The sequence below is a fragment of the Scatophagus argus genome, chromosome 17 (genome assembly GCF_020382885.2).
Source record: "Scatophagus argus isolate fScaArg1 chromosome 17, fScaArg1.pri, whole genome shotgun sequence".
NCBI lineage: Eukaryota > Metazoa > Chordata > Actinopteri > Scatophagidae > Scatophagus > Scatophagus argus.
This window is the reverse complement of record NC_058509.1, coordinates 9952736-9974942: the sequence shown is the minus strand read 5'-3', so window position 1 is coordinate 9974942 and position 22207 is coordinate 9952736. Positions and strand designations below refer to the sequence as shown.

Sequence of the window (22207 nt, the reverse complement as noted above, 5' to 3'; positions counted from 1 at the left end):
AGGCAGTGAGATATTTATGCTGAGAGAAGAAATTTAGGATGGAACTCAGTGAAGGTTAAAAAGAGGGAGTAAAAGAGAAAGAGATGAGAAGATGACTGTGTTATCTCTCTGTCTGACATGAATGTTTTTTTACTTGGTATATTAGGAATTATTATCATTAGTAAAAATAACATAATGTTTCATTTACTGATCGTGCTAGCGATGATTAAAGAGGATGACGTTTTGGATTTATTTCTTTGTATGCAATGTGACATGTGTAGAGATAGCAAACGTGGATGAAATGAGAGAGGGATGAATGTCATGTCAGTTGCAAGTAAACAAGAAAGGTGCGGAAGAGGATGGTGGAAGACAGGGGGAGAGGATGGAAGGAGATAGAAAAAGAAAATTTTATAGGGCCGTCATGATGTGTTGACTTTCATGCAGAGAAAGAGCGGCTATGTGGGTGTACATTATTTTTATGAACTCAATAAAATGTCACTACTATTCCTGGGAAGAGGAGAGAAAACACACACACACACACACAGATCTAAGAGCTCATGGCAGCAGGCCAAAATGACCTTCCACCAACCAGCGCCCAGTCATAGTAATGATGTCATTACCCCCCCCACCACACACACACACAAACCAGTGCATTACACATATTAGCCCTTTAGCACAGTCTTTCACAGCACTCCTCAGCACAGCCATGCAATGTCTTCAGATTAAAAAGGGGTTAACATCATGCGAGCATCTTCACTGAAAGGTTTCACAAGGTCATTGTTCTAAATGAATTCACTCACTAAATGTGGCATCATATTGGGATAGAAATAGCTGCTAAGAATACATATGTATACAATTGTGCATTCATGCACACTGTGATTATATCCTTTTCACAGCAGACATTTTGTTGTGTGAGAGTAGGAAAAGCACTATGACTTCATTCTAAGCTGCTGCTGTATACTGCACAAGCTGATAAATTGATGAAAATAGCAACAATGTGTTTTGTTGCAATTTGTGAAAGACTGGTTCGGCCTTTGATCAGACATAGAAACACAACACACCTGACCACTTACATGAATCCTCATAGACCATTTTAACATTTTGACTTACCACACTGGGAAAAGCAGGTGCAAATAATAACATTAATGATGGCTGAATTCCATTGCCTGCTCCAGTTTCAGGTTGCTGTTATTGTTCATGCTGGCTCACTGTCACGCTGTCATGGCTTACTGTGACACTTAAATGGAATAGAGTCACCGTTAATGTTATTAGGAGCACCAGTGCTTTTCCTGCTATGACAAGTCAGAATGTCTGCTGTGAAAAAGGCCTATTATGTATGATTACTCACTAGCATGGCTTAATAAGGCTCTTAAATGCAATGAAACCATGATTAATTTGATTAATTAGACATGTGCTTTACCTGCTATGACAACTCAAGGTGTACGCTAAAAGGAATCTAAGGTGTATTACTCTTTTTCTCAGTGATGCACACACACACACACCTCTGAACTTAACAATGTGTGACTGAACTCTTCTCTAATGTCGAGTAGCACCATTCATTTACTTGTGCGCAGACAACCACTTGCAGCAGTGGAAGCATGCTCGGTATCCACCAGCTCGTATGCAAATCTGTGTGTGTGAGAATGCATATGTGTTGGCGTCTCTGATGGCGTGTGCGTGCTCAGTTGCCGTGTAAATGTAGCAGCAGAGACCTCAAAAACAGTAGTGTTACAAAAATAGATGTGGCTCAGTGTGTGACTGCTGAAAAGAATCCACACTCTTAAAGGAATATGGCGCCCATTAACATGCCTCTGTGTGTTCTTCTGTGTTTGACGTTAGGTGCAATATGTGACTAGAGTCAGGCGTTTGCTCTGTGAGGTTTGAGTAAATTGAAGAAACCAACTTTGTAAATGCTGGCTTGTTCTCACATCAGTCCCTCTTTGCCTTTCTTTCTAGCTCCATCTCCCTTTTTTCTCTTATGAATTTTACCTCCTTTACCCAAGTTACCTGAGACTGTAAACAGGTTTATTTTCCTGTTGTTAGTACTTGTTTGGTTTGCATATTGTCAGGTATCATAAATCTTGTAAAAACCTAGTTAAAAACTGTTACCAGAAAATGAAGCATCCTTACAATACAATACAATAACCTGAGGATGTTATGGTGCTTGTGCAGTAACTCAAGCAAGTTTTCATCAAAACGCTCTGTCAGTTAACAAATTGAGCGTGGAATTGAGCTGTGTGTAAAACATCCTTCGAGTGCTCATTTGACAAGTGTAGGCTTATTCTGCATGCAGTAGGCCGCAAGAGTACACTGACTCAGTGGGGCCACAGAACTGTTCAACCTGCAAGTGTGGGGAATGGAGGTTGGAGGGATAAAGGAGAGATGACGGGTGAAGGTCAAGATGAGATAGAGCAAAAGATATTCACAGCCTGCAGCCACAGCAAGAGGCAGAGTTTGAAAAACAAGAGTGAAAAAGCCAGCGAGGGAGACAAGAGAATTTGGCTGTTTGTGAGGGGAAAGACAGAGACAAAGTGAAAATGCGGGCGGGTGAAAGTACTGAGGAGAAACAGAATTAACAAGGCATGAAAGAATATTATTTCTCCACACCAAGCACCCTCTGTAACAACCACAGCAAATAACGAGTCCAACTTTATCAGCCGTGCAGATTTGTGATAAAGCCCCGGCCAGCACACATTTTCACACTGCCGAGTAAGACTCATCTTCTAAGCTGTGAGAGGAAATGCAGTGATGTTATGTTAGGTTGTGAATTTTCTCCCAGGGCAAAGACGCAGGGAAAAAAGCAACCTTGGACAGCTGTCTGGAGACGGAGGAATAACAGAAATGATTTTGATTAGAGAAATGAAATGTCAGTATAGCTGTCATTGGCACGATCTTGTGGTTACCATCGTACAAACACGTACGTGCATACACACCTGCGTTCTGCAGGCAAAAGGTGATTTTTGCTGTGTTTACTAGAGACTGACTAAACTGATTCCAGGTATTAGATATTGCTGTCTTGATGCAGAATCTTCTGGCTGACGTATGTCAATATAAAAACATATACAGTGAAATATATAAGCCTGACAATTTTTTTTTACCACTTGGACGCAGCATAACAAGCTGTAAACATATTTTTATCGTAAACATTTTTTATGTTGAACATGTTAGCTATCAGTTGCTGTTTCACTCATCCAGCAGACACAGATCCTTCATCCGGAGTCACGTGATGGATCTGAGTCTGATATTCTCTCTCGTTATTGCTCTGCTTTGGTCTCCTCAACCCCTGATGGAGAAAATCAGCTTCTTAGGCTGCTGACTGTTCTACTGTGATCACTCGTCAGTTTCTGAGTCTGTCTGCCCGACTGCCTGCTGGTGCTGGGCAGGTGGTGTACACTGGGTTTATCTGAGATGTTTGCTCTGAAAACAACAGCCGTAATTATTATCTTGACGATATGGTAATTAGGTTAGATTTCAGCGTACAGGTAGCTGGAGTTTTGGGCTTTTGTCTGGTTCGATTTTGCTGAATGCACATATGTCAGTACTGTATATTAATTTTGTGAACATGTCTGGCCAGTATTACCCCTGCGGCTGTTTTCCCAACATGTCTTTTACACAATTTGTATAATTTCTTCCTCTTTCCCTTTTTTCGTCATCTGTTATTTTCTCTCACTCAGACGCTTTTTCTCCCTTCGTCTGTCTGTCTGAGTTTCTCGTGTATCATTACTTTGGTTCAGAGGAGGGTAGTGCAGAGTTTGTCTCCAAGCAGGGCGCACTAGTGTGTGTGTGAGTGTGTGTGTGGGTATCAGCGTCTCAGGAGTGTTGCATTAGTCTTTGAACATTTTAGAATGAAAGAGTGAAAGAGAGAGGGAGAGAGACACACACAATTCCTTTTTTTGTTATTATACTCTGTCTCAGCTTGGTTTCTTCATTTCTTCTTTTGTGTTTCGTCTGTTTCTTTTATTCATTCTCTCTTTTATCACCCCAAGCTCATCTGCCAACGCATTTTTTTTTTCATTTTTGTCTCTTTCCTCTGGATCTCTCTTGGGTTCAAACATACACTGCTTTCATTCTCCAGTGGTGTGGGGTGTTTGAGGCTGGGTTTAGCTACTTTTGATATTCTTCCTTCTTGTACAGACAGAAAGTGAGTAAGGTCACCGTCCACATTATTAAATACTCATTGAGAAAATGCGACCCAACACACAACCAGTAACCCTAACTCACATTTTATCTGACACACCAGAAGGAAAAGAAAAAGAGAGTGACTCGCCTCAATTGGGCGTTGCTCTTTCACTAAAGGACGCGTTAACCTGTGACCTTCCCCTATGAGACGGTCAGTGAAACCATGAGGTTGCACCCCTGCCCCATTTGTAAACTGGGCCACACTCAGCTGAGCTCAGATTTAATAGTATCACCTGTTAGATTTGTCATCCTGTAATTGTGACCCCAGTGGAAATAAAAACCCCTAACCTTGGCAGTGATATGTTTTTGTTCATTGAGCTGTACAATGTCTACCTGCTGCATATCGCTTCAGACGTACTTGTCATTTTTCTCAGCAGTCGTACACAATCACAGATTTTATGTCAGCCGCGTGTAGCTAACCGTCAGATCATTGTCATCGTCCTCAAAACGCCTTTCTTGTTTTCCTTGTTCTTTAAAAACACAAGTAAGGTGGAGGACAGCATTTCTGTTGTAATCTGTTTGGAAAGCCAGCAAAATCAATGTGTGTTTACAGTAATGTTAATAGAGCTCTCATTATATCTGGGCTCCAAATCTTTCCCATAGAGGCTAGAATAATGAGTTTCCTTTTCAGCTTACAAGACTATAGGCATGAAGAACTGATGGCAGAATTTTGGATACAATGAGAGCCGTTGTTGGTTCTTTTTAAGAACCTGATTAAATTTCTGCTGCTCGGGTGACGTAAGAACAGCCGAACTGTGTCCTCGCTTTCCTTCTCAATGAGTAGTCATCTGAGAAGTGTGTCGGTGTGCATGTGTGTGTGATTGGTAAACTGATAGGGCACATGTGAGTGGTTGAATCTCTTTGCAAGTCAGTCAGATTCACCACTGGAGCACAAGAGATCTTCTTTCTCCTTCGTTTCACCCGAGACAATCTCAGAGTCTTCAGAAAACATAATATGCAGAAAAGAATTAGTAAGGGAACAGGTTGTATTGCAAACAGCAAGATGCAAATGTTGTCCTGAGATGATCCAGACTCCTACCAGTAAAGTTTTCATATGGAGTAACAGAACCCAGAGAAGGACGCTCCAACAGCTGGCACAAACACCAATGAAACCCCTTTTCACCACCAGTCCTAAAACCCAAAGAAATGGCCATAAAGAATAAACTGTTTTATGAGAAAACTGACCACATGCACTAACCAGGAAACTTTTATACTTTTGCTAAAAACATCTGATGTAATTATAGAAATATGTACATTCCATAATGTGGTCTGGGCCCTGCTGGTTGAAAATACAGGCACAGATATCTGCACGTTACAGCCTGACCTCCCATCAGTTCAGAGAGAAAACAGCTCCATATCAAATGACAGTTTGCATGTGGGTGCACTTAGTATATCTATATCAGTGTACATCCTTCTGTTTGTACATTTCTGTTTGACCTATAACTGTTGCCTACTTATTTATCCTTATATAACTAACTAATGTTTTGAGCTGTGCATTGATTATTTACATTGATTTTGCAATATTAGCTCATGTCCATTCATATGAATGAAGCCAAATTGAATGTGGGAGAGATCAGAGTGAAAATGGGGAAATGATCATCTACAAATGCTCAAACAAATGTACTGAATGAAGCCATTCTGTTCATTAATGGTGATCTGTACGTCTGTAGATAATCTTTGTTCTAATGGCAAACGTTTAAGACTAGTCAACCACTGTACAGCATTGGAAGCAGTAATTACACAGCAGTATCTGCTACTTAGTAGTCAAGATGAGAACCAGACTGTCTAGTTACTGTTGTGTGTGTGTGTGTGTGTGTGTGAAAATCAATCTGCCCATCTGTGTGATTATCTGGAAAGCAGCACAGTTTGGGAATATCCATGTGTGCTGCAGTATGTGTGCACGTATGTGTGCGTGAGACATCTGTATCTCTGTGTTGGGTGTTGTGTATGTGTGTGAGACAGGCTGACCCGTCCATCCTGTGAGCTACAGGACTGAAATCACACACATAGGGTCACACACACGCACGCACACACACACACAATGGCAAGGACCAATTGTCTGGTTGCCGGGCAATGAGCTCACGGCAGTCGACCATAACAACCCGTCTCTTCATCAATCAGCTATCGAGTGCTGCTCTGCTCTAGTAATGATGTCATCACACACCCACGCACTAACACACATGCATATACACACACACTTACCTCATCCTCTTTGTTTTGACCTTGGGTCGCTCATAGCTCTGTGTGTGTGTGTGTGAGTGTACAGAGTAGAGAGGATGCAGTCTGCTTATATCATACACCTTATGCACAGACGAGACGTTCCTCAGAAAGTCCACTGCAGGTTTCTTGAAACTATTATTTTTTTCCACAGTTGTAATATTTATGTCTCCCGTTTGACCAAGATGCTCCACAGCTTGCTCATGTAGGTGTTGTTTTGACCTTGGTTTAAGCCTCAGTATCAACAACACAGTACCAGTGCACAACACTTGAAATGTTCTGTAAAATGTGAAGACTTGAGAGTCTGATTTTGAGCTTCACTGGGAAACTGAACCTCCTTCAGGTACACACAAACATAAGCAAGCATGAGGTGTATTTGGTTGGAGCGACATCGTCCTGTACTCTGCCCACACAGATGCACACACATGCACAGACACACTCACTCTTGCGAAAGTAATTACATCAGGATCACACACACACACACACACACACACACATTCTCCAGGTCCAGCTGTGTCTCTGCCAGGCTCGAGGGCAGGGGGCCAGCACAGTGAGGTGAAGAGAGTGGCAAGAACACTAACTGGCAAATGAGTGGCCAATTAAAAACACTCAGCACTCTGTATATGTTGTGTGTTTGTTGTGTGTGTGTGTGTGTGTTTGTGAGTGTGTGAGTGTCCTTGTTTGACTGCCAAGGAGAGGGTTGGCACAGAAAGCATGCTTCCTATTCTCTCAGCATGCCCTCTTAATGCCGAAGCTTACGCACACACACACTCACACACACACACACACAGAGCCTTGGATTTGTCTTACCCCATTGTCTTCATGTGGGACAAATAAATGCACGTACATTCTTTGTGCTTGTGTGTGTGTGTGTGTGTGTGTGTGTGCGCATGCATTTGTGTACATGCCTGCGTGAGCTCCACCCAAATGCAACCTTGTGTAACCTCAGACAGGCCACTTTACCCTGCCTACGTCATTATACAACTGCGGGAGGCATTGTGATGAAGGGTGTGCTCATGGGTGTTTACAGAGTCCGTCAATGTGTACAACAAGTGAAAACAGAGTAGTGAAAGAAACATTAAAAGCAACAGGTCCCTCCTTCAGCTTATTAGTCAGCAGGAAAATTATTTGTTGATTAATTGCTTTCCTTGTCATCTTTTTATTGATAATGACTGACGAGGAGATTACTGCCTGCTCACTAACTGGGTAGTTTTGTGAACTAGTAAAAACTCGGAAAGTGTCTCTGAAAGTTATTCTGCCAATGTGACATGATGTAATTAAATTACAGTGAAGCAAATGCACAGTGTGATCGACCATTCACTGTCATGTGCCAAACTGCATTTTGTCCCTGTTACCACAGGATGGTGCAAACAATCGGCCGAATGCTGAGCATGAACTGAAAGAACATCAGCTTTTTTTAGAGATAAAAACAAACCTGTTTCAGCTTCTGTGACTATTCAGATAAACCAATGTGTTTTTAATCAATTTATTGTGCTTAATAAGTTATTGCAGATATTTTGAACCCATAAAGGAACATTTAAACAAAGTAGTCACCAAATTTGGTCATATGGTTTTCACTGGACATTTACTGAAATTTCAGTTGGATTGTTGAAAGCAGAAAAGTGCAGTGCATTCCCAGGATTTTTTGGTTTATGATCTAACATCACCTGACCTTACGGTGGAGCACTGAATGACGTCAATCACTCAGTCAACATTAGAGTGCGCGCATTAACAGTTCAGGCAATGTGAGCTCACAGTCAAGAAAATAAGGATATTATTTTCCTGTCCAGGGATCAATATATAGTGGTGAGATGTAACCTTTGTGAGAACTTGACATCAAATTACAGTAATTCTAAACTTCTGAAGCATGCAGTAAAACAACACGCTTCTACAAAGCTAATCGCAAAAAGACCCCAGTGGTAGCTCCGCAGACCATGAAGGAGCCAAGGCTGCTGTGTTTTATTGTTCCACCACTTACTTTTCATCATAGTGATAATGGGTGCAATGATAGGTGAAATATAATATAATATAACAATTGTATTGTTCCACACTGTGCCCCAGCAACACTAAAGTACTATGCATTAACCAAAGCAGGTATTTAAAGTTATGGAGTAACAAGGGAAAAGTTACTTTACCTTGTAACCAGTTACCTTCATATGCAGTAACTGGCAATGTAAATCAATTACTCTCGAGCAATATCACTATTAACTAACTAACTACAAATTTTCAGTAACTTGAACAAGGCTGCTAGATAGCCATGCAACACTCTTTTCCCCCTCTGATCTTTATTTCCTGTTCCTCTTAACTAACCGATTCTCAGAAATTGTTTTACCATTAGTTGACTGTGAACGTTGAAGGACAACTCTGGCTCTCCCTCACTTGCTTTTCACGTTAGCATTCAATCCGGTTTATTCTGCGAGTGTTCTGACTTTTATATATATAGCAGTGAGTCTATGCGCTCTTAATGCACTCACTGTGAAAATGCTTTGTTTATTGTCACTCACTGTGACAGTAAATGAAGCATTCAATCAAGTCAGCTCTCATTTCAGAGAGTGGGTGAGAAGTATGACTTCTATCAGTATTTGAAGTGCAGTGGGCTGAAGCTCACTCCCAGCCAGCTTATAGTAGCAGCATTACTTGTTAGATTGTGGTTTGATTGCAATTATACCTGATTGTCACTTGCATGAGCTTTTAGACTGGAGGGTCATGAAGGGAATGGCTATAAATGGCGTTTGATTTTAAAGGAGAAACAGAGAGAGAGAGAGAGAGTACTGTAGACCTGGAAACGCTTACCTTTCTTTTATGTTTGTCTTTGCTGAATGATTGGTATTTGCTTCCTGGCTTGTGAGCTCTCGTTCTCCTTCCCTTCCCTCTAACAACCTTCCTTATAAAACTGGATATTAAAAATAGCTCAGGTCAGTGAGAGGAATTTCTGTGATGGCAGTGGACCTTACACAGCCGCCACGTACTCACACGAATCACAGCGAGAGAGTATGGAACAGCTAGATAAAAGATGGCGATAAATGAAAGACACCGGTCTTTCCAGACATGTGCACACCCAAGATAAGATTCCTCCCTTCTTTGAGCACCTTGAACTTTCAAAGAGCTGATTCCTCACTTGTGGTATGGCAGACATGTTAGAGTCTAGGAAAATGGGGTTGTGGTTGAAGAAGGCATTTCCCTTACATTACAGTGATGGTCAGTCACTCGGTCTACACACACACACACACACACTCACACGCACACACACATACGCATAAAAAGACTCGGTGCATTCTTCTGCCTCAACCAACCAAACAGCTGTCAGACACTACGTCAGCTACAAAAGTATTTTGTCTGTATATGTGGGTGTGTGGGTGTGTGTGTGTGTTCCTGTGAGTGTCATTGTCCTATCTATGTGTAATTATGAGTTTTAAGCTTTAACATGTTCCTGCACTTCTCTGTGTAAAGGCTCAGTTAGAAAGCAAAAAATATGAATAAATATACAAATCTTCTGATCTCCCAATCAAGTCAAGTTTTAATTTGAAAGTCATTCATTCGTTGTGCCGTTTCTATATTGTTACTTTTAATCTTAGATATATCCAGCAAGAATTTGGCTTTCATTTCTGTATTTAATGCAACCTTCAGAGGGAAACAAAAAAAAAACCCTGTGCAGCGGGGAAAGGATTTGGCGACAGCTGTTGCGGTTGTGGCTGAACACATTTTTTTATTTTTTTGACTACACTTGGCTGAAGAGAGAATGGGAAGAATGCAAGCCCTCGAAACAGATGAAGTGATGGAGAGTGAGTGAGTGAGTGGACAAAAGTATTCGTGGTGTAATCACTCCAGCACGTAGTGAAGTACGGAGAAACACTCGCACAGAGAACACTTGTCAGACATGTTGAGTATTGTCGCCTTTTGATCTGGAACGCCGCACGCACGCTCACACGAAATGACCGAAAATTGCGACCTCATTCAGTCACTGTGACGGAGCACAACAGCAGGACGTGCAAACAAAAGACTGCGCTTTTGTCCTTTTTCAGATATGTGAAGCACTGAGTCACTTGAACGCTCCAACATTACAGCCGCACTGGCAAAACACCCCGAGCAAGACACCAAACCCTTCACCTGTTAGCTCGCTGTAAGTTTCTCTTGATGACATTGTCAGGTAGCTGCACAACACGCCTCTTTGAGCCCTGTGTTTCACTGAGAGAGATAAACATACACACTCTCTCTCTCTCACACACACACACACACGTTGTGTGGCATCAGCATGCTCTTAGTGGCTTGTTTGGAGGTTGAATGCACTTGTTAAATCACTTGGGACAAAAGCGTCTGCTAAATGAGTGTAATGCAATGTCGTTTTGGTACAATACAGACAAGACCTCAAAGAACACACACACACACACACACACACACACATAGAGTTCACTGCAGGTTCTGGCTGCTCCACTGTGCTTTGCAATTCAATCAGCCGTTCACTTAATGTGGTTTGCGCTGAACCATTCCTGACTAATTTAGCCTGCCTGATTTCTGGATTGGACATGATGGATTAAGACATAGTGTCTTTGCGTGTGTGTGTGTGTGTGTGTGTGTGTGGGTGTATGTGTGTATGTGTTTGTGAGTGTGAGGGTGTGTTTGTGACCAAAAATGTGCATTGAAAGGAGGTGTGTGTTTGATGTAAGAGAAGGTTTCTAATCAGACTAAAAAGGATTTACAGCCGAGGTGAGCATTTAAGGTCATGTTTGCATTCCTGTCATAAACAATCAATTTGCTTGACAAAACAAGTTCTAGGACTCTTTGTACTTATTAAACGTGAGCATCTATTTCAACGTCTTTACAACACTTTGTCTTGCCCGAGGCCGGGTTATATAAGAACAGCTCCATCCTGGTAGTCTGGCGGGGCACCACCTTGTGTTAAGTTCGTTTTAATATTTTTTCTGCATAGTTTTATATTATTATTATCTTAGTTATCCTGGCGGTGTGGTTCCATGTCACTCTCATTTGTTTGAATAAACATTTACATCACTTTTGTTAAACTAAATTACCCTCTTTCTTATGATTAATTGTCTTCATGTTCCCAGGTGACATATTTAAGCTTGAAATCTTTAAAGACTAGCAGGTTATCGCAGTATTTTGCCTAAAAGTTGGTAGAGTTTTGGAATGAAACCCCCACTTTCTGTCCTGCTCTGCACTCCCTTCTCACTATCCTCCTCCTCCCTTTTCCACTGACATTTTTCAGCTTTTCATACTCCCTGCTGTGTCTCGCTGGCTGTGCCAGTGTTGTCCTCCCAGCGAGTTTCTATCTGCCTCTTCTCTGCTGCCATCTGTTTCTCTCTTTCCCTCTCTCTCTCTCTCTCTGCCATGCTATCACCTCTCCCTCTTTCTCTTTCTCTCTGTCTGTTTCACCTTGTTGTCCTCTCTATTCTCTCCATCTGTCTTCTTTCCTGTTGCCTCTGGATCTCTCCTGCTTTTTCTGTCTTTCTTTAAACTTTTGCTATTTCTTACTCCTCTTCCTGTCTTCTCTTACCTCCATGCCTCTTTCTTCCCTGCCTTTTTAATACCATATGATGGATTCCTTGGCCAGTTGGTGTCTGCTAATCCATGGCATGGTATACATCTATTTTTCCTTCCTCTGTTTCTGCCTTACATACACACATTACAAACGTCCTCAGTGTACACAAACTCCACTGCTTTCTGTGTGCAGCTGGTTTAACATGCATGTGCTCACATGCTTAACTTAATCCTGACACTATAGCAAATCCCACTCTGGAAGCATATTGATTTTCTCATGTCTGCCATACCAGACATTCCTCTGTTTCCTTCTCTATTTATGTATCAGACTCACTGTCCTATTATTGTACCTCATCTCCTCTGTACCTCTCAGTTCCCTGCAGATTAGACTCATCATGCAGAACATGGAAGATGCTCATGGAGTGATATATTTCAGCATGACAATTGTAACACATAAACACAACCACACACATGCTGTCATTCCCCCGTCTGTCTTCCTCGGGCTGCAATAAAACCTTTTCCACAACTAGACAGCAACATACACACACACTCCCACGTACCTCTTTTCTTGTAAATAAGAAGTGGGTCAGTAGGATGTTTGACATCCCACACACCTTCATGCACACAATCTCACACACACACACACACTGCAGCTGACTAACAGCAGAGAACATGTCTCTTGTATCCCCGTAACATCCCCATCATTCCACCACAACCTGCCTAATTAGTCCCACAGAGTGTGAGCACGCTGTCGACAATCAGCCAGTCTGTCTCTTATGTCAGTGTGTGGGTGTCTACTTAAGTCAGCTTGTTGCGCTTTAGATGTCTTTCAAGATGCACTGGAGGTTTTTTTTCTTGTTGTTGTTTTTTTGTTTTGTTTTGGGTTTTTTTGCCATGAATACGCAGTGTCTTGTCTCTAATGATGATCTGTATGTGCATTGCAGTTTCTAAAACAATAAAATGCTTTGCAGATGCTAGCAAATGAGAGCCACACAATGAAAATGTCAAACAAGAGCAAAGTCTCAAGGGCTGAAATGAGAACTTTCAACAGGAATGGACAGAAACCTTCAAAAGCCTGTATATACACTGGGTTTTCATTAGTCATTCGTCAAAATGTGTGTACCTACGCTTTGACTCCTTTCATTTTACAGTCTTGTCTCTGTATATGCACAGTGATCTTTCATTTGTTTCAAAGAATCTTTACAAATTGTTTTAGTTATGCAGTAAGGTCTAGTCTGTTTTTCTTTTAATGTCACTGTCTCAGATGCACCATCATCATCAGTAACTATCACTATAGGGCTTTTGTTCTGCTGTGAGGCATGTAAAAGGGAATTTTTTTTTCCATGTTGCTTGTTGCTGCTGCAGCTGCATTTGAATCAAGATGTGAGACTTGCAGGTCACTTTGTTCAGTAGTTATTCTAGTTATTCTAATGCACCCATAAACTGTATAGTACATGGAGCCATTGGTTGTGGGCTATGATTTTGAAACCTTGAGTTTGGCATTTTGGCCATCATAATCATGGACATGCTGTGGTATTAGAAGCTCTATTAGTCTTCACCCTGACTTGCACATCTAAATGTGTTTTACCCTGTGTAGTTCCTGTTGATGCTTACAAAACAGCGCATAAAACGTGATTCTGTGTCCTACCGCATTTTGATGTTGATATGATGTTCAGGATTGCAGGGAAGATTAAAAAAAAAAACAAAAACACAAAAAACCTTTTCCTACTTTCATCATCTTTTGTTGTTTACATCCACCAGGGAGTGCTGAGTCCCTGAGTCAACACACTGCATTCTGGGATTGCCTGGAACCCTCTCCATGGGCTGTACCACCTGCTGACAAACTGGGGGGGGGGGTCTGGAGGAGCTGTGTTGAATGAGGTGAGATTGTCCCTGCTGTTACCGTGTGCCATGCATGCATCATCACACTCAAATAATTTCACCTGTCTCTGCTATGTGTAAAGTTTTGTTTTCGGAATATAAGGAGATCCATATCTTCTAATTGGGCTTGTTTTTAATAGGTTAGAAGACACTGGTTCACTGCGTCCAGCCTAAAAGTTTCTAGTCTGAACATTATGTTTGATTTGATGGTATTAGTTCTGACATCAAGGACTTTCCAACCCTGTGTTTTCTCCATAACCAAGAGCCTTGTCTTGCTGATAAACCCGTCGCCCTCGTCACAGCACTGAAACATGTTTTGTAAAGTGCATTTGATTTTAATGTGAGTAAAGTGGCAGCTCGCAATGAAAGAACCATTTTTTCTGTTGCTTTGAGCCATAGCACATTGTAAACATACAGCTTGTTTCAAATTTATGGCTTGCTCTCCTAATCCTCCACCTCAGTCATGAAATTAATGAGTTTACCAAGCCCATATGGTAGATGATTTGTGTGTCTAAAGGTTAAATAGCAGTCAGAAATAATAGAAGGCATTTTTAAGTTGCTGAAATGAAACGCTGGGACTCGGCTAGCTTAAGTTTGTTTCATGCCTAAGATGTGATTGGAAGAGAAGCATTTTTAGGTTAAGGGAAAGCTAATCTGCCTAGTGATGTTGTGATGTTGTATTGTGTTTGTTTATGTGCTCTCTGTTGGAGCAGCCATGTATTTTCTTGCATAACACCTTCAGGAACCAGTTAGTGAGGGATCTTCCTGCGAGAATGAAGGCTTTATTGGCAGTGCTGAGAGTGTGGAAGGACACCCTATAAATAATATCTCTATGAGGCCTGAGGAGAGGGGGGGTGTATTGTCTCTATTTGTTTGTATTTATTACCTATGTGTCTGTTTGGGTATCTAATTGTTCATTGATGAATCTCTACATAAACAAATCTGCCACTGTTGGAATTACTCGCCAACCACAAGCTACGACTGCTTTGGTTGTTTTTTCCTCTGAACCAATTGCAGCACAAATGTGAGCTTTTGTTGCGGTAGTATTGATCCCCACAGGAGAAATTCTCTTTTCACTTTGTCCTCTTCCACTGGGAAGTAAGACCGCAGGGTCAGCTGCAGAGTAGCACCTGGAGCTGCTGGTGATTATGTGGCTCGGAGACATTTGAGCTGAACAAATCCTTGAGGTCAAGGATTTTCACTCAGGCCTTCTGGTTGATGGATCTACTTACTTTTTTCCCCTTTTTTTTCCAGTAAGCCAAAGAAAATCCTATGTGCAAACAAATTTTCTCTTCCAGATGAGTTTTACTTTCCACTTGCCTCTTTCTCCTGAGGGATACTCTGCATATCTGTTTACTGCTGTCGTGGGCAGTAAACAGTGGACGTGTGGCTTTAATCACAAGCTCTAACCCGCCCACACCAGGAATCTGTGCTCGGAGTGGGAAGATTAATGTTTGAATTTACCCGAGTGTCAGGATGCTAATTGGCAGGTTAAGTCTCAAGGCAGCACTGACCTGTCGAGCAACAAACTAATAATATGCATCACAAACTAATTAGAACATTTCATTATTGCACAGTACGGGTATCAACAGTGCAGACATTAAAAAGTAATACTGGACAGCCTTGATTGTTCTGAGCAGCAACTTTTGAGAGAGGCTGACAGTCCACAAGGTCACAGCTAAGAAATGACTTGCCTCATAAGTTCTTTGCTTCATTTCTCGGTTGAAGTCCTTTTAGATGCAGATTTTGAAGAAATAGATAAGCCACTCATATTTTAACACTGTCGGTTTTTAAGAATGTATAACTGACTCTGTCTTTGTGAATGGAGTTTGAGTTTCTCTTGTTCAGCATTTCTGTGCTGTTCTGTTGCCTTAACATTTGGTGCCTCGCATTGGGAGTAAGGAGAGCACTCTAGTTTTAAACAGACTTGCTTGTTTAAGTTTACACGAACACACACGCACACACACACACACACACACACACACACACACACAGAGCAAGCTCTCTCATTTACCCCACAGGGAGCAAACAGTTTGGAGAGAGCTGCAGTTTGCTCTCTCTCGCTCTCTCTCTCTCTCTCTCCCTCTCTCTCTCTGTTTTCTCTCTCAAGCGCCTTCTCTTTCCCCCTCCTTTTGTCTGCCTCTGAGTTCAATTCAGTTCAATTCAGTGGAGCCGTATTGCCGTGACACTTCGATCAAAGCTCATAACTGACCGGGAAGTGAGACTTCAGTGTTTCGGTGTCAGCTCAGATTCAAATGTGCTTCACTGGCCTGACCATACGTACAGTGTTGCCAAAGCATGTTGTACAAGGTTAACAATTTAACTATAATGATTCAGAAAATGTGCCTCTTTCTCCTTTTTCCGTTTCTGTCTCTTTCACTGTGCTGATTGAAGTGTGTGAGGCTGTGCTTCCCTCCTTCACACTGTCGCACTCTTCTGCCGTTGAAAAAGAGTAAAAAGTGTGAGCGCTTCTGTGTGATGTGTGTGCGTGTGTGTGTGTGGGTGGGTGATAGAGGGAGAGAGGGAGAGTGTCGGTGCTATTCTTGGCTGGTTGGGGAAGTCTTGGCTCTCTGGTGTATGGGAAAAGTGCTCTTGGCAAGTCTTGAACCGAGGCATTCCTTTATGCTGTCCTCTTGAAACACACACAGAAACACAGACACAAACTTGTTGTTGTCACTCATGAGGATTGCATTGCATTGACTTGTGTTCACCCTCTGGACACTTAACCACAACCTCTGCATACCTAACCCTTACATTAACCAAACAGCAAGACTTTACCCTCAAATTATGGCCAGGACTCATAGAAGGACACACACACACAGACACACACACACAGACACACACACACAGACACACACTGAAGAGGCTAAAGCTCACATTTACATGCTCTTTTAGTTACAAATAGCCAAATAGGTTGTTTTTTTCCATTCTCTCTCTGCTTATTTCTCACACACACACACACACTCACACACACAAATGTCTGCATGCATGCTCTGTCACACACGCCCACTGACAGGAGAAAGACTAAGTGCGGTCTCAAAAGAGAGATTTCTAGTAGTACTACGTTATGCCCTGAGGCCTAAAACCAGAGTTTCACTGTCACTCATTCTCTCTCTCTCTCTCTCTCTCTCACACACACACACACACACACACACAAACACACACACACACACCCACACCACACATGCACAATATCCTTGAATTGATTGCCTAAGGAGTGGGAGGTTGTCTGCATGACTTCTATCAGCTAATAGATCTCTTACATCTTTCTCCATGTCCCTTCGCTCTGTCTCTCTCTTTCTTTGTTCCTCTCGCTGCAGTGCCACTACAAGGTGACATCACTGTCTGTATCCTTTTCCTGCTCCTCTGTCATTTTCTTGTTAATTTCTCCTGCTCTACCCCTCCTCCTCCTCTTCTTCCTCCTCTCGAACGTCTCTTCCCTGCTCTCCTCTTTTCATCTGCCCCTCCCTCTTTTGTTCCTCACACTTTTCTGCCTTCCTCTGCGAATCCTTACATAACTACTGTCAAACTATAAACACGCGCCGTGTCAGTGGTCTTTCAGGCGAAAATTGAGTTTGGTTTTGAAACAGTGTCAGGGTCAAAGGGTTTTGTGTTTTGTAAGGATACATATAACCAGCCTCAAGGGAACTGAGTGTGTCTGTGACTGTCTCTGTGTGCCCTAGCTTCTGAAACATGTTATTTTCAGTCCAGTCCATAAGAAAACTGAATGCATGCGAAAGAATTTTGCAGACAAAAAAGTTCTTATGCTAACATAATGCTTGCGCTTGCACACACACACACACACACACACATACATGCACACTCATAAAGCACTCGCTGGTCTTTCCTTAGTTTGAAAAGGCCCACCCAGAAAATGTCACTGAGATGGAATTTCCTTTCATCTGTGTTTGTGTGTACAACATGCGTGTGTGCGTGAGTGTGTGTGCGCAGAAAAACTACTAAAAATAATTATGTTGAAAGAAAGTGAAAGACTAGCTGGAAAAGTGAGACGAGCCATGAGAAGCCTGTGCAGTTAGTCGGTCTGTCTCTCTGCAAACTCTGTGTGAAGCTGATCTTCCTGATCTCTCGCGTAGACAGACAGCGTGTGTGCGTTGTGTAATATTTTAACCACAGCCTAAATGGACTTGCATTTATATCGAGCTTTTCCAGTCCACCGACTCCTCAAAGTGTTTTTCAGTATGTTCAACATTCGCCTAATCACACACTCATACATTGATGAGCTGACCTGCTCATCAGGAGCGATTCAGCCCTTACTGTCTAAAGCGTCCGATCATATTTCTTTGCTCGGCACATTCATACAAACATGCAGACTAATCGAACAGCCATTGTTATTTGGTTCATTGCCCAAGTCATGCAGTCGGTACCGGGTATCGAACCGCCAACCTTCCACTCTGCCTCCAGGCAGAGGAGATTTGGTTTGTTAAACATAAACTGGCTCATGTTAGTTACATAATTGTGTAGCTAAAGGTTAAATATACAACATTTACTGCCATCACATCAAATCACATGTCAGCATGAGCGATGACAGTTATGCAAAAAGAAATTACAAATACGTAAGTTGCAGCTTTTTATGTAAATTTGACATTTCTCTACTTTAGTGTAGTACATTTTTGTTTTATGCGTTTTCATTCATAATCATTAATCCATTATTCAGAGTGATTTTCAATTTCAGCGATATTTACATATTTACTGTTTAGAGTTTACTGTTTATTGTTCTGCTGTAAAGTATATTTACTTAGACAAAATACCTGCCTGTATTATGTGTTTATAAAAGCCATTAGATTGAGCAATATATTGTTACTAGAGCTGGGACTGCGCTAACGCAGTAATGCATTAGGGTACGGCAAGTCAACGCGTTAATTATCACGTTAACGCGATAATTAGTTAAGGCCTGCAATTACTATTTTTTATTTTATCGCGCATTAAGGTTTTTTAGTGAGCAGTAGTTAGCTAGTGAGCAACGGACTAAAAATATTTGTTATAATAACAACAACTACGTTAATTAGTTATCGAGTTAACGCATACATGATATTAACGCATTAACACAGCCCCAGCCCTAAGTGTTACATTTTAATTCAAATTCAGTATCTGTCAATCCCTAAAAGTTAAGATATTGAAAATATTGAGTCTGCTTGGCTTGAATATATTAACCCCCAGAAAGTAGAGTATTTCATTACTGAAGAGTCTGAAAGAAAAATCACCCAGTGTGTGTGTGTGTGTGTGTGTGTGTGTGTGTGTGTGTGTGTGTGTGTGTGTGTATTTCCCAGCTTGTTTTTTTGTGTCATAAACATCCCTTTGCTAACAACACACACAATACGTGCCTTACTCTGTAGAAATTGCCCAATTGACTGCAGCCATTTTCCCATCTGGGAGTCTGACAGCAATCATCATGATTATATACATTTTATTGTATAGTGTGAATAGACATGCATATGTGTTTTTGTATTTAATCAAAGTCTATTGTGTTCGCCGCATGGCTTTTGGCCTCAGCAGTAGGCACACTGCTGGGCAGCATGCAGACACCTGTGGAGTGTGAGTGTGTGTGTGTCTGTCCATGTGCGTGTCTGACTGTGGAATTTGTTTGTTTAGATGACAGCCGAGTTCTGTATGGCTCCAGTGTGTACTGTGTGTGTGTGTGTGTGTGTGTGTGCTGTCGAGTTTGTGGAGAGCAGCGGAGTCCTTTGATCATCCCGTGTGAGTCTGCATGCTCAGCCAGTACTGCTGCCTGTCTGACATTTTTGTCCGTCCACCTTTGAAAAGGTGGAACGCATTATAACCCATTATTCACCGACAAGGACACATGCTGATCAGTCGCTCACCTCTCCTTCATCCGCACAATGCCCGCTGCCGTGCCCATTCATGCCAATTAGTGCCAGTCTGCCAGCCTATCCCCATTACAGCAGGGCAGTTCACCTTCAGCACACACAACAGTAGGCTTCTCTGTCCTAGATGTGGGCGCATGCAGGCACCATGGGGCGGGGAGGGGGGTGTTTGTTCCTTTTCTTCCATTCTGACATGTGAGTGTGTTTGTTTGTGTGTGTGTGTGTGTGTGTGTGTGTGTGTGTGTGGATGAGCAAACACAGCAGCATTAGTCGACAGTTGTGTGCGTATTACCATTTGTCTCCACAGGCGTCCTGTTTAGCGCCGTGCTCCCTGCAGCCTCTCAGTCACACATCCCACACCTGTCAGTCTGTCCTCAACCCGACTTCAGCTAAGAAATGATCACACTCCCGTCTTCCGAGTCTGATTGGCTGCTTGTATTTCTCACCATGTCCCACTCACATGAAAAGATCAAGGGAGCACAAAGATGAGGTGTGATAAATGGTAAAGAGGATTTGATTTAAATTAGCATTGCTAATTGCTTTCTTTGTGTGAATAGTGAGGAAGAAAAATCCATTTTAAAAAACATTATGCTCTGTCAGTAACTGATACCCTATGAGTGGAGGAGTGTTCATGGCCGTGATGTATAATACTAAAGCATATGTTGTAATATGAAGGTAAACAATTGGAAAATTCCCAAATGTGGTATCAAGAAGACAGTGTGGAAGACAACACATGTGACCTGATGGCCAGGCTAAAGGTGGGACTGAAATGAACTTTAGATAAGTCAGTACTGATCATAATCATTTAAAGCTAGAAGCTCTGTTATTTAATTAGAGTATTGAAAAAGATAAAATAAAAATATGGTTTTAAATATCAAGTTTGAGCTCAAGTTTAACCTTATGACCCAGAAGATAAATTTACTTGATGAACAATATTTGCAACATGTTGAACTTACGTTTGGTTACGTTTGGTTGCTTACGTTTGGTAGAGTTTGTTGTTATTTAAAATGACCTATCTAAAGCCAGATTAAGTCAGTGAAGTAGGAGCTTATTTCCGTGTTGTTAAATGCTACTTGAGCAGTTGTAGTTCAAAAATAAAACCAGGCCTGAGTTCTCCATATTCCCGTTTCCAAAGTGAGCGTTATTCTCTTTTAATATCTGTTAAGTCTTTGTGGTGTAGGACCGGACAAAGGAGTGAAAATTTGTGTGGGTAGAATGAATGAATGGAAGGTATAATGATGAATGGAGTTTGAATTACATTTATCTGTCCCCTTTTCTCTCAGTCCTCCTTTCTGCCTTTTACTTTTCTCTTTTGTCTCTGAAACTGCCTCCCCTCCTACATTTCTCTCTTACTCCCTTTTGTGCAGCAGCACTCAGGATTATATATTGGCTTTGAAATAATATTCGAGTGTTTATGTCTGCATTTGCCCTTGAATGAGTGTTGTTGTTTGTTTGCCGGCATATTTGTGCCTTTGAATGTCTGTGGTGACCGCTGTGTGTGTGTGTGTGTTTGTGCGAGTGTGTGTGTGAGCGACTATGTGCTTCGTACGTGTGTGGAAATCAAAGAATGAGAGAGTGTCAGTTCATGTTTTCGCATGTGCACGTCTGAAGGCATGGGCTTCATATTTACGCTTTTGTGCCTCTGTGTGTGTGTGTGTGTGTGTGTGTGTGTGTGTGTAGTAGGATTATACAGCAATAGAGGAGCTTAGCAGTGATTTGCCCATCCATTCCAGTCCCTCCCTAATCCTGCACGCATGCACACACACACACACACACACACACACACACACACACACACACACACAAAGAAGTAGGCATTTGTGTGTGTGTGTATGAGACTAGCAGGGATCTAATAGTGTGTGTGGATTAGTAGGTTTGTGAATGGGATGTGGGCTTTAGTACTACACTGCACTTTCAGCAAGTTAACACAACACTGGCAGAGGGTTTGTTAGAGAGGCAGAGGGATGAAGGGGTTCAGAATGTGAAAGACATTTGTAGAGTGTGTAAATGGCCCACTGTTCAGAGGACACTGCTGACACGATTATGTAATGATTACAAAAGGTTATGAATAATAGATCGCGCACGGAACACGGCTATGATGTGATAAGACGTGGTAATAAGGGCGTGTCTTCGTAAAGCCGGCCTCGCAGTAATCACTTGTGTGTGTGTTTGCCGTGTGGCCGTTAGATGGCTCTGCACCTGCTGTCTCACAAGCTCCTGCATACACAGACACACACACATACACACAGAGACAGATGGAAAGACGTGGATAAACAAGAGAGCTGAGATGTTCGCCGACAAGGAGGAAAGTGGGGATGGATGGGTGGAGAGAGGGCAGGAAGGCGGTGGGGTTGGTGGGGAGGGGGTCTCTGTTGTGTGAAGTTTGCGGGGGCAGCTGAGAAAGTGAGAGAGTCACTACGTGTGGGAGAGAGAGACAGCAAAGAAGTCTGTGATATGTATATACTGTAGGTGTGTGTATATATAGAAGCTGTTCATCAGTTTCCTTAGTGACTGGCTATGACTGAGATCACATGGCCGAAAGACACGAGAAATGAAAGAAGAAGAGAGAAGAACGATATTAGCTGGGAAATTTTCTGCACTGAAATATTCTTGCG

The 22207-nt window shown here is 42.0% G+C and overlaps 1 protein-coding gene across 3 annotated transcripts in view; it reads left to right on the top strand.

Annotated features, from left to right (window-relative positions):
• atxn1a (ataxin 1a) overlaps nt 1-22207 on the top strand; it is an 88133-nt gene that overhangs the window by 50122 nt on the left and 15804 nt on the right. For 2 of the 3 annotated variants that reach the window (XM_046418347.1, XM_046418349.1), the window contains one exon: nt 13630-13749. The exons of the other annotated variant lie outside the window; for it this stretch is intronic. The gene's annotated coding sequence lies outside the window, so the exon portion shown is untranslated. The remainder of the gene's footprint in view (nt 1-13629; nt 13750-22207) is intronic. 3 annotated transcript variants of the gene reach the window in all.